This window comes from Antennarius striatus, chromosome 1 (genome assembly GCF_040054535.1).
Source record: "Antennarius striatus isolate MH-2024 chromosome 1, ASM4005453v1, whole genome shotgun sequence".
Classification (NCBI taxonomy): domain Eukaryota; kingdom Metazoa; phylum Chordata; class Actinopteri; order Lophiiformes; family Antennariidae; genus Antennarius; species Antennarius striatus.
The window spans coordinates 8,552,070-8,565,310 of record NC_090776.1 but is presented as its reverse complement, the minus strand read 5'-3'; positions in this window follow the sequence as shown (position 1 = coordinate 8,565,310).

Sequence of the window (13,241 nt, the reverse complement as noted above, 5' to 3'; positions counted from 1 at the left end):
GGAATGGGAATCGATGTAGTATCCATAATGCTCCTTGGGCATCTGAAAAAAAAAACGGTCTTTAAGTAACTAAATACAATTTTCTTCATGTAGTCAGCTAACAGAAATATTACTTCTCTAAAATTTCTTTTCCACTTGCTTTTTTGACTGGTGCCTTTTCTTTTAACGTTAGCTCCTTTCACAATCTCACAATTAGTTAGCTGTCTTTCTCCAGTTAGCTTGCTAACATTCACCTACGGCTTCGCAATACCCGCCCAGCGCAATCCATTGGCTGAAGTCGTTACGTCACGGCAACGTTGGTTGCGCTTGGTTTATCATACCATGAAGTCTGATATTATTGTTTTATCGTGGAATTTCCACGGATTCTGCTAGTATAATAGAAAACAATATAAATAATATATATAGTATTACTTGATAAACTGTATATTTCACAATATCAGTGAGATCAACAGTCAGTCGAGTATCAGTCATATGTTTGGTACACGAGGTTTCAAGCAACAGATAAGAGAAAAAATATTAAATATATGAATAAGCATTCAACAATGTACTGTGTATTTATAGCAGTAAACTCCCTTGAGCAGCATTTCTTTTTCTGTTACAGCCAACATATCCATAATGCAGCCCTATGGGGGTACAAACCAGTGTCAACTGTAGGCCGGTCCCAAGCCTTGATAAATGCAGAGGGCTTTGCAGAAGGCGCATCTGGTGTAAAACTATGCCAAACAAATATGCACGTTCATCTAAAGCTTTCCACACTATGGGGTGTCAATGAAAATTCAGCTACTGTGAGTTGAACACAAAGGAGGGGTGGTGAGTAGATTCTCAGACAGAAAGAGAGGAGGAAAGGACAGCCCCAAAATCTGAAGACAGCGACTTTGAATTGCACAAGAGCGGAGGTAGAGGCATGCAGGTGGATTAAATTTTATGAAGACAATATCATCTGAGGGCGGCACGGTGGCGCAGTGGTTAGCGCTGCTGCCTCACAACACGGCAGACCCATGTTCGAGTCCCGCTCTGTGCGGAGTTCGCATGCTCTCCCCGTGTCTGCGTGGGTTCTCTCCGGGTTCTCCGGCTTCCTCCCACCTCCAAAAGCATGCGCTTCAGGTTGATTGGCCGGTCCCAAATTGACCATAGGAGTGAGTGTGTGTGTGAATGATTGTTTGTTTCTATGTGGCTCCGAGGTACACTGGCGTCGTGCCCGGAGTGTCCCCCGCCTCACGCCCTGAGACTGCCAGGATAGGCACTGGCTACCCCGCGACCTGTGTTAGCAGATTAAGCGGGTTGGAAGATGAATGAATGAATATCATCTGAAGGAGATCACTGACTTTAAGGTAATGGTAAGGGAGAGTGTAGTTATACAACATAGGATTTAAAATGAAACTGGTTGTGAGGAAGGTGATTAAGAGGACAAAGGCAATGCAGAAAATCATGTGGTGGAATTTGAGAAAAAAAGTGGCGTTTGACTTTTGGACAAAAGGTGAGATAGGCTATTGGTGGACAGGAGATGTCCCTAGAAGATTGGACCATTATAGCCAAGGTGATCAGAGAAACAGACAGAAGAGGACTTGGTGGTGGAACTCTAAAGTACAGGAAAACACAAAAGGAAAGAGGGTAGCAAAAGTAGGGGTGGGGTACTGGGAAGACCAAGGAAAGGAGAGAATACATTGAGATACAATGTAGAGCCAAAGTGGAGGTAGTACAGGCCAAAGAAGACACATATCATGACATGTATGATAGGTTGGACACATTGGAAGGAGAGAAATATTTCAAGGGGTCAAGATGAGAATGACATTCAGCAGGTTGTGGTGATTAAGAATAGGTATAGAAATGTGTTAACTGGTGCCAGCAGTGTACTGGGTTGATGGAAGGAATGTTTTAAAGAGTTCATGAATGAGGAACATGATTGAGAAGATAGAGTAGAAGATGCAAGTGTGTTTGGCCAGGAAGTAGCAGTGATTAGCAAAAGAGAAGTTAGAATGGCACTAAAGAGGATGAAGAAAAGCAAAGACAGTTGGTCTGGACATAATTTCTGTGGAGGTGAGTAAGCATCTAGGAGAGGTGGCTGTGGAGTTTTTGACCAGGTTTTTCAATGAAATTCTAGTGGGTGAGAAGATGCCTGAGGAATGAGGGAAGAGTTTGCTCATGCCTTTATTAAGAACAAAGGTGATGTGCAGAGTTGTGGGCACTAAAAAGGGATAAAGTTAGTGAGTCAGACCATGAAGTTGTGAGAATGAGACTAGACTTAGGACAGAAGGGAGTATTTGTGAACAATAATATGGTTTCATGCTTAGGAAGAGTACCACCATGTAATATTACATCCCACTTCAAAGCGGTGATGTATTCTAATTGTTAGTGTTCGTGTGTTTGTCCATTCGTTCGTTCGTTCATCCGTTCCTTCGTTCGTTAGTATGCCCACCAAATACCTATGCAAAAGTTGCAGATAGAAAGATGAAACAAAAAGCACATTACTCGGGCGGCAAAGGGGATGAAAATGAGATGATGACCTTGACCTTGAGAAGGCTAGGTCAAGGTCAAATTTCAACTTTTGTACTCTCAGGAACTAGATAAGATAGAAATACGAGGGACAAGACCAGTGTGAGTAAGACCGTAGATTTAAGTGCTTTGATCAATGACAGTAGGTTAGAGCACTGGCTTTGATCTTTAACCTATGCAAGTAGGTCAGGGTAAAAAATTTAATTCAGGGGTGTTACGGGATGTTGAAGTCTGTGACTGCCTTGTTTGTGTTGACGATGTTGATTGAGAAGTACAGAGAAGGTCAGAAGGAGCTCCACTGTGTCTTTGTAGAACTAGAGAAAGCCTCAAACAGGGTACCCAGGGAGGAACTGTGGTTCTGAATAAAGAAGTCTGGAGTGGCAAAGAAGTACTTTAGAATAGTACAGGATTTGTATGAGGGCAGCTAAACAGTTTTGAGGTGTGCTTTAGGTGTGAAAGAGGAGTTCAAGTTAGAGGTGGAACTAATCATGGATCAGCTCTGAGTTACTTCCTGTTTACATCGAACATGATAGAGAGAGAAGAGAGATTAGAGTATAACTTTATTTTTGCAGATATTAAAGTAGAGTATAACTTATTAGATATTAGACTTACTTAACTTATTAGATAGATATTAGAGTAGAGTATAACTTGATGTTTTCAGGTATTGTGATCTGAAGAGAAAGTAGGGTGCAGGTATAGAATTAAGAAAGGTTTGGACACGCATGCATTGGAGAGCAGATGAATGAAAATTAGCCAAACTAAAACAGAATATTTGTGCATAAATGAGAAGGGTAGAGAAGGTAGACTGAGTCTACAGTAAGAAAAAATAGCGAAGGTGGAGGACTTTAAAAAGTTGCGGTCAACAGACCAGAGCAGTGGTGAAGAAACAAAACCATTACTTAGGAGGTGTAGAAACAAAACTAAGCAGGCTGGAATGGGTGGAGGAATGTGTTAGGTGCCCAATGTGACAGAAGAGTCTCTTAGGGAAAAGTTTATAAAGCAGTGGTGAGGCTAGCCATGATGTACGGATTAGAGACAGTGCAAAAGAAGTCAGGAAGCTGAGCTGGAGGTGGTGGAAATGAAGTTGCTGCTGTTCTCCCTAGGTGTGACAAGGTTGGATAGGATCAGAAATTAGTTCATCAGAGGACTAGCCAAGGTAAGATGTTTTTGAGACAGTTAGAGAGAGCAGACTTCGATGGTTTGGTTTTACAGCAAAGGGTGTTGAAGATGGAGCTGCCATGGAACAAGACAAGAGGAAGACCAAAGAGAAGGTGGATGGATGTAGTGAGGGAAGACATGAGTTGACGTTACAGAGGAGGATGCAGAAGATAGGCTACACTGAAAAGAATGACACACTGTGGCGACCCCTCGCGGCACAAGCCAAAAGGGCTGCTTTTCTTCCTTGGTCCCCGGAGGAACAAGCAGTAAGTAGAGCAGTGTTTTTCAACCTTTCTTGAGTTCTTTCATTGACAAAATCCCGCGGCACACCACCAGCTGAAAATGTGAAAAAATGCTTATAAGCTTTTTTTTATAAGCCTTATATTATAACGTCTTGAATAGGAATCAAATAAACACAAAGAAAAAAGTATTTTATAATCTTTCATATTTATACTCACTCAGTGTGAAACCTGGCCCTGTTTGGATGAACACAGAGCTGATATCCTAGCAGGAATCAATGAAAGACACACATGAAACTCTTCCTCCACAGCTCTCAGTCTTTCTTTTTTTCTTCCTTCTCTTTTTACAGCAGTCAGGCTTGAAAAGCTTACCTCACACAGGTATGTTGTGGAAAATGGGAGCAATGTCAAAATAGCTGAGTTGAGCATGTCCACTTATATCAGCAGACTCATCAAGTTGCAACACAAATTTATTACTGATACGGATCTTGTTCAAAACCACACTTTCGATGTCTGCAGACATCTCATCAATACATCTGGAAATTTTGTTATCTGAGAGAGGGATTTTGGCGATTTCTTCAGCTGCTTCGGGTCCGAGCATCTCATTTACAATGGCTTTGCAGTCGGGAAGTATTAATTGCTCTGCCAGAGTGTGGGACTTTTTTGATTTAGCCACAAGTTCAGCGACGTGGTACCTAGCTTAAACGGCTCTCTCGTTTACCTTTGTGGTTTTTCTCATGAACGTTGCTTCTTTTTCCATGTGTTCACGCAGGCAAACAAAACACTCCACATTTTTGTTTTGAAGTGAAGGGTGTTTCGTTTGGAGTTGGTGTTTAAGCTCTTCACCACATACCAAGCACAACGGAGTCGGTGCCGTTGCATCTCCGGTAAAAGTAAATCCAAATGAAAGATAGCTTTCGTTGTATTGCCTCGCACCAGAAACTGTGCTGGACGTGTTTGCTTTCTTTTGACCTCCACTCATACTAGGGCCTTCATCTGGGTCCGGATTTTGTCCAGGGTCCAGTTCAGAGTCAGCATTTTTCCTCTTCAAAAACGTATCCATCACTTTCACTGTTGTCCTGCTATCCACCTGTCGCTGCATCTATGCGCCACTAATTTGTTTGTCTCCAAGTACAAGGCAATTAGATACCTGCTGCTGCTGCCGCTTACTGGTATGGGAGAGTACTACATGATTACTCTGCCAGACGCTGGACCGCACAGGCACACAAATTGGATAATTTCCCATGGAACACCTGATAATACAGTGATACCTCTACTTACGAATGTCTCTACTGACGAAATTTTCTACTTACGAAATTTCTCAGCAGGAAAGTATTACCTCTACTTACGAAAGAAATTTCGACTTACGTAATGTAAAAACACAGTATCGGCTGATACTCGAATAAAAACACAGTATCGGCTAATACTTGAATCTCCCACAGGTTCCTGAACGCAACATTCTCATAGCTGCTCTGCCATTGGCTATTACCTATTGTATCTTCCTGGCATCCCATTGGCTAAGAGGGATGTCACTCCAGCTCTGTGTGGAGCTAGAACGGTGCTTACGGAGTGTCTCGGCATTTGGCACTCGACCCGTGAGGTAGACTGATAGTTTTGCGCAAATATAATAACTTTTTGAGTACGTATTCGCTATGGACCCCAAGACACTGACAGAGAAAAGAGGGACAGAAAAAACGAAGAAAAGAGTTTTTTTGTCCATACAAACAAAGCAAGAGATAATAGAAGAGCATGAGAAAGGGATGCGTTTGGTTGATCTCGCCAAAGAATATGGCCAAAAATCTACAATCGACACATTATTAAAACAAAAGGAAGTTTAAGGAGTTTAAGGCATTGCGTGGGTGGTTGGAGAAGTTCAAAAGGAGGATGGAATTCACTCTGTTGTTCGGCATCGTGAGATAGGAGAGCATGAACCAAAGAGGGCAAAAAACAATGGGGACAGCTGTTAAAAGGTAAATGACAATCATTATTATTCTTTACTCTATTATTTGTTTTTTACGTTATGCACAACTCTCATTTATTGTGTAATAATCTAATCGTAACATGTATTTGTTACATGTTTTGATGCATTTTTATGCTTTATAAAACATTTATGTTGGAATTTTTGTGGTCTTGGAACGGATTAGGGCATTTGCATGGAAAACGCGTCTCTACTTACATAATTTTCTACGTAATTTCTTCTGGAACCAATTAATTTTGTAAGTAGAGGTACCACTGTATCTCGCACAGTGGTTGAAAAACACTGATGTAGAGGATCAAATGGCTTCCATCTAATATCAGGAAATCTTGAAAGAAAATGCCTCACCACCTGAGGAAGATGAAGCCTGGGAGACAATGGAGATTCCAAAATGGACACTGGACACAGAGAGTGGACATTGTGGAGACTGTGGTGGAGAGACGGATTCTGAACAAACTGTTATCCATCATGGATAACCGATAACCATCTCCACCACACACTGGGCAGACGGGAAAGTTTGTTCTCAAACTGGTACAGCTCCACTGTCGAAGGGACATATAGAGGAAGTCATTCCTGTCACAAGTCGTCACTCTGTACAACAGCTCTAACATTTCAGATAGAGTTCCACCACAGTCTGATGTGTAGATGTTTTGGCAATAACTCTCGTATATTCTACAATCCATATTTATTAGTAAACTATATCTGTACATGTCACGGTACATACTGCTTGTGCATTTGTACATTTATTCTAGGGTATATATTCTAGGGCTTCTGACTCCGCATGCGCGAGCTAGCCGCAGGTTTTCGTTTGCTCCGTTGTATGTCTTCTTTTTTTTAATCTTTTTTCCTTGTTTTATCTAAGTCTTTTCCTATTTTACGTAACCACAATGTACTCCAGAGAGCAAATGCTGTCCATGAAAGTTAGAGGAGAACCAGGATACGCGATCTCATCCCCACTGAGATACAGCGGCGGTACAGAGGGAGCCGGGGAGGTAAACAAAAGCGGGATAGGCTAGCGGCTAGAGCTAACAGCCGCCGGCGGGTCAGACCCTCGGCTCCCTCCATCCTCATGGGGAACGTGAACTCGCTGCCCAACAAGTTGGACGAACTGACGGCGCTGTGCAGGACTGAGCAACGCTACAGGGAGACCAGCTTGTTGGTGTTCTCAGAGACGTGGCTGACGGATTTCATTCCCGATGCTAACGTCGGACTGACCGACTTTTCCTCCGTACGAGCGGACCGGGACACGAACACCGCTGGCAAGAAGAAGGGAGGCAGTCTGATCATCTACACCAACAACAGATGGTGTCACCCAGGACATGTGACTTTGAAAGCCACGCTGTGCAACAGGGATCTGGAGCTAACAGCTGTTAGCATCAGGCCCTACTACCTGGAATTAACTACCTGTGAATTTTCATACGTCATTGTCCTCGCCGTCTACATCCCCCCACGTGCAGACCCTGAGACGGCACGAGAGACCATCTGTATGACCACCTCTGATCTTCAGACCCGGCACCTGGAGGCACTCGTCATCATCACGGGGGACTTTAATCAAGTCACCTTGGACTCCTCCCTCCCCACCATGTCCCGGTGTGTAGACTGTCCCACACGGAAGAACAGAATCATTAATCTGTTTTACACGAATGCCAAGGAGGCATACACCGCTACCCCCCTCCCCCCACTAGGCAGATCAGATCACAACCTAGTGTGCCTCCAGCCCACCTACATCCCGCTGGTGAAACAGCTGCCAGCAACAACACGGCAGGTCAGGAGGTGGTCCCCAGAAGAAGAGGAGACGCTGAGGGACTCCTTCCAGTCCACCAACTGGGATGTCATCGTGGGATCACATGGGGAGGACATCGACGTGGCAGCCCAGTGTTTAACGATTATATGAACTTCTGTGTGGACACCGTGGCCCCTGTCAGGACAGTCAAGTGTTACCCAAATAACAAACCCTGGGTAACCAAAGAGGTGAAGGCTGTCCTGAACAGGAAGAAGTGGGCATTCAGGAGTTGGAATGAGGAAGCGATGAGAGAGGCCCAGCAGGCAGTGAGACTCTGCCTGAGGGAGGCAAAGGAAAACTACAGAAGGAAGCTGGAGAACCAGCTTGGGCGCAACCAGGTGCGGGAGGTCTGGAGTAGCATGAGGGCCATTACCGGCTATGGAGAGGGCCGCGGTACACTGGAGGGGAACGTGGAGCGAGCCGATGAACTTAACAGCTTTTTTAATCGGTTCAGCTCCCCCACCACTCCATGCGCCTGTCCCCAGAGTTCCCCCGGCCCAGCTGATCTGACTCCACGTGCCTCCTTCTCCCCCTCTCCGTCCAGCTCATCTGCCTCCCCCTCTCCCTCTCCGTCCACCTCTCCCTCTCCGTCCACCTCACCCATTTACCTCAGTCCAAACCCAGACCTTTCCACCACCTCAACTGCCAGACCCCCCGGCCGGAAGGATCAACGTACCACACCCCCACACATGGCCATCACTGTGGAACAGGTGACGTCTGCATTGAGGAGGCTTCGCCCAAGGAAGGCGGCCAGACCAGACCAGGTCCCCGCAAGACTCCTCAAGGCCTGTGCTGCCGAACTGGGCGAACCCCTACACCAGGTCTTCGACCTCAGTCTCCGGCTGGGGAGGGTCCCGTCCTTGTGGAAGACATCCTGCATCGTCCCTGTACCCAAGCGTAGACGCCCCACTGAACTCAATGACTATCGACCAGTCGCTCTCACCTCGCACGTGATGAAGACCCTAGAGCGACTGGTCCTTGAGTTCATGCATCCCCAGGTGCAGGGCGCGATGGACCCTCTCCAGTTCGCCTACCAGCGACAAGTTGGGGCTGATGACGCAGTCCTGTACCTCCTCCACCGGGCCCTCTCCTACTTGGATGTCGGGAGTTGTGCGGTGAGGGTGCTCTTTTTTGACTTCTCGAGCGCCTTCAACACCATCCAGCTCCGGCTCCTGCAGGAGAAACTGTCATCCATGGCCGTGGATCCCTATCTCGTGAGCTGGATCTCGGACTATCTAACAGACAGACCCCAGTACGTCCGTATGGGGAACTGTCTTTCATCAGTGGTGACCAGCAGCACAGGGGCCCCGCAGGGAACAGTACTCTCCCTCCTTCTCTTCACCCTCTACACAACAGACTTCCAACATAACTCAGGTACGTGCCACATGCAGAAGTTCTCTGATGACACTGCAATTGTGGCATGTATCAGGGAGGGTGATGAGAGGGAGTACAGGAGGGTGGTGACGGACTTTGTGGGGTGGTGTCAGCGGAATGAGCTTCAGCTGAACATCTCCAAAACCAAGGAGATGGTGCTGGATTTCCGGCGGGCACCACCCTCCCCACAGCCAGTAGTCATCGGGGGTAAGGAGGTAGAGGTAGTGGGGACTTATAAGTACCTGGGGCTGCAGCTGGACAGTAGACTGGACTGGTCGCACAACCTGGACTGTGTATATAAGAAGGGTCAGAGTAGGTTGTACTTCTTAAGGAGGCTGGCCTCCTTCAACATCAGCTCTAATCTGCTCAGACTGTTTTACCAGTCCAGTGTGCTGTCCTACGCCATTGTGTGTTGGGGTGGTGGTGCAAGGAAACGAGACACAGAGAGACTCGACAGGCTCATCCGGAGGGCTGGTTCTGTGATCGGTCAGGATCTGGACTCAATACAGACTGTTCTAGAGAGGAGGACTATGTCCAGGTTTAGATCAATCCTGGGTAACACCACCCACCCCTTGCACACCACCTTCACCCAGCAGAGGAGCTCCTTCAGTGGCAGACTGCTGTCACCAAGCTCCTCCACTGAGAGACTCAGGACCTCCTTTGTGCCTCGTGCCATCAGAGGGCACAACCACTCTCTCAGAAGGAGGGGGGCCGAAGCCGCAGGGTCATCAAGGTTGGGTGAGAAGGGATAGACGAGGGGGGCCTGGGATGCACTGTGGATGCACTGTGGGACACTTTGTGGGGGTCCTTAGTGTCAGTTTACAGCTCCGTACATCCACGTGTTACTGCTTCTGATCATACATCATCTACGCCCAATGCTTCCTTCTTCTCTCATGTCCCTTCGCTTCCTTTATTCTAGGTCTTCTGTTTCCTGTTGTCATAATTATGTACCAGTATGTAAATAATGTAATTTATACAACGTCTTTTGGCTGTGCCATTTCTCTCTGTCATTGTTATGTGTATTTATTGTATCTCTTGTGAGCAGATGTCACCTGAATTTCCCTTGGGATCATTAAAGTATCTATCTATCTATCTATCTATCTATCTATCTATCTATCTATCTATCTATCTATCTATCTATCTATCTATCTATCTATCTATCTATCTATCTATCTATCTATCTATCTATCTATCTATCTATATCTTCTTCGTATTTAAAATGAACCTTTTCTCTTATAGTTAATTTATCTTCAATGTATATTATTGCTCTTAGTCTTAATTCCTCTTCACATCCTTTTTGTATGTTTGAATGTTTATGCAACATGTGAAGGTGAAGAAACCCAGGGCCACACCTTTTATAGATGTCACGCAACTACGTCACAGAACAACTCAGTGCTGTGCCACCATAACACAGTGCAGCAACTTCATCCAGACAGTATTCATATTCTTTGAGGAAGGAAAAAATAAGACCAGCAATGTCATCAGCTCACCGGCCACTAGATACATCCTCATATTTGACAAAACGCTCCTTGACACCTAATTCTGTTACGTAGCGCAAGCAAACTGCTCCGTTACCCAGGTTTGTTGTCTCATCCATCATTACAGCGACATTCTTCTGAAATGGCATGATTGAGGTAATTTTGTATTTTGTCAGATGTCCCAGTAAACACCTTGTTAGTGAACAAGTGGTAATGCAGGTCTGTGTCATGCTCAGTGAGAAAGGAAAGAAGTTCCATTTTGTTTCATACCTGTTCATTGATCTCCAAATCCACTCTGGTGTCCCCAAAAGGGTTTAAAAGCACAGCTTGCAAATGTCGAGTTCCGCTTTGCTGTCTCGTGGCTGCCTTTGTTAAACAATTCAAGTTTACAAATCCAGTGTGGCTCTAAACACCAAATCGATCCTTTGCAAACCAAAAACATTCCTAGCAGATCAAGTTCCAGCATCCCTCAGAGCCTGTCAGCCACGGCTACTGCTCGTAATTAGTTGTCTGGAAAAGGTGGACAAACCCTTTTCAAGCGACATGGAGCTACCATGGCACAGGTAGTTACTTAAACTAACCAGGCTAGTTTAGGGATAAGACGACTAAATCTTGGTTTTTCCTCCTTCAGCCATTGTAGGAGCACAAAGCAAGTAGATTTCTCAAGTTCAAAATTCATGTAGATGTCTCCGCTAAAACCCTGAGCTCTAACCGTAACAATCTACGTAGCGCTGTCAGGACAACGTGAGTCCAGCTAGTAGGCCTTACAGGGCCAACTCATCATCCGATTGGCTATTGCATTTGTCTATTAACTATATGTGCCCGTTCATTCACAGTGCATGGAGGCCTTCATTCTTGATTCTGAAGGTCCTAGGCAAATTTCATTCAACCTGGTAACACAAGCTGGCTGAATTCTGATTGGATAAAACCTCTTTAACCTAAAAATAAAAACACTGACCCAGAGTTAGCCCTTGTCATATTATAATTCAATGTATATTTATATTTATACATATATTCAAATATATTTGTTTAAGGAAAATGAAGTACAATATAATTAATTTTTATTATAAATTTTATCACCCTGATTTCTGGTTATGTTAGGCCAGCAGAGAAAGCCTTGCTGGCCCTGATCATCCACCACTAGATTTGAATAGACTGAATGCGGCACATCAGATATGGAGGTCTTTCTCTTACGGATAGACATTGCGGTTTGGATATATGAACAGTCATTAAATGATTAAAAAACTGATTAGTGTGCACAAGCCCTTTGTTTTATTGAAGGCTTCAGTAAAGTTTGCTGAGTTTGAGCATACAGAGCCATCTACATTTTTTTTAATTACAAGACTGGAGAAATTATGTTGCAATAATGGAGGTAAGCAAAAAGAAAGAACACCAAAGCAAGGCTCACTTAATCCCATCAAACATTTGGGAAACCTCAAAGGCCTTGTTCAGACTAGTCGCCTTTATCGGATTTTTAGCCCATCCAGATTGATGTCGCATATCTCGTTTGTAGTCTGAACAATCCCAATCCAATTTTTGAGGGACAGATTGAAACCACATTCAAGAGGTAGTCTTGTGTTGGATAGGGACAGAGGCGTCTGCAGTCTGAACAGCTCCAAACACTCTAATCGGATACGGCGGATCGCTACGTCATATTTGTGACGCGAGAAGGAGGCGCCAGAAAGAAGAGCGTCATGCATTACGGAGTGGTAAAACACAGAAGAAAAAATTTACAATGTCTGGTGTGTGTGAGATTTTCTCCAGCTCTACCAGACAGTGATATCGGCAATACGCTGAGGTAACATTACTTCACCTTTGTCCTCGTTATTGTTGTTGTGGCCATCGCAATATTATGACCTCACACATTACACGCACTGAATGACGACTCCGCCCCGACCTCATTGCTACGGCAACCTGTCAGATCGTCCAATAATATGGCCCAGTCTGAACAGAGCAAGATCGTGTTGGCACTCTTGCTAAAAACAGTGTGAACAGTCATCCCTAAAAATCAGATATGGAAAGAAATCTGATATGCCTGCAGTCTGAACGGGGCCAAACCATCTGGGGGTCTGGGCAGATCAATGTGAGGAACAAGGGTAGACTATAGCAGCGATGTCAAATGTCTTTTTTTAATATGGCTCAGAATGCTAGCAAGTTATTTAAAATATCAGTGCTTTCAACAAGAGGTGCCCAAGGACAATCAGTTGCATCTTCTGGCCAAATTAAGTGTCCAAGAGGGAGCTGCACCACAAAACTGGTTGCAGCATGAAATAGATAGATAGGTAGGCAAGTAGGTAGGTAGGCAGATAGGTAGGTAGGTAGGTAGGTAGGTAGATACCCCAAAGGCTAAGATGACTAGGCCACACGCTCAGAATGGAGCATGGCATAACATTAAAGGCAACATTAAGATGGAATTCTCCTCGAGGGTGAAAGCCTGAATGCCAAAGAACACCCAGTACAGAATAGTCAACGGTATTCTGAAATAACAGCAACGTAGTGGGGTTGATGCTAAGAGGAAGCAAAAGACAGAGATGAATGACACCAGACCAAACCTTATTTCCCAGATGGTTCATATTAATCAACCTTTAATAATCCCCCTTAGTGGAAATTATTACATCCTACGAAGCGGTGATGTATTGTAATTGTCAGTGTTTGTATGGTCATCCGTCCATCCGTCCGTCCATCCGGATACCGGATATCTTCACAACCTTTGCAGATAGAAAGATGAAAGAAAAAGCACA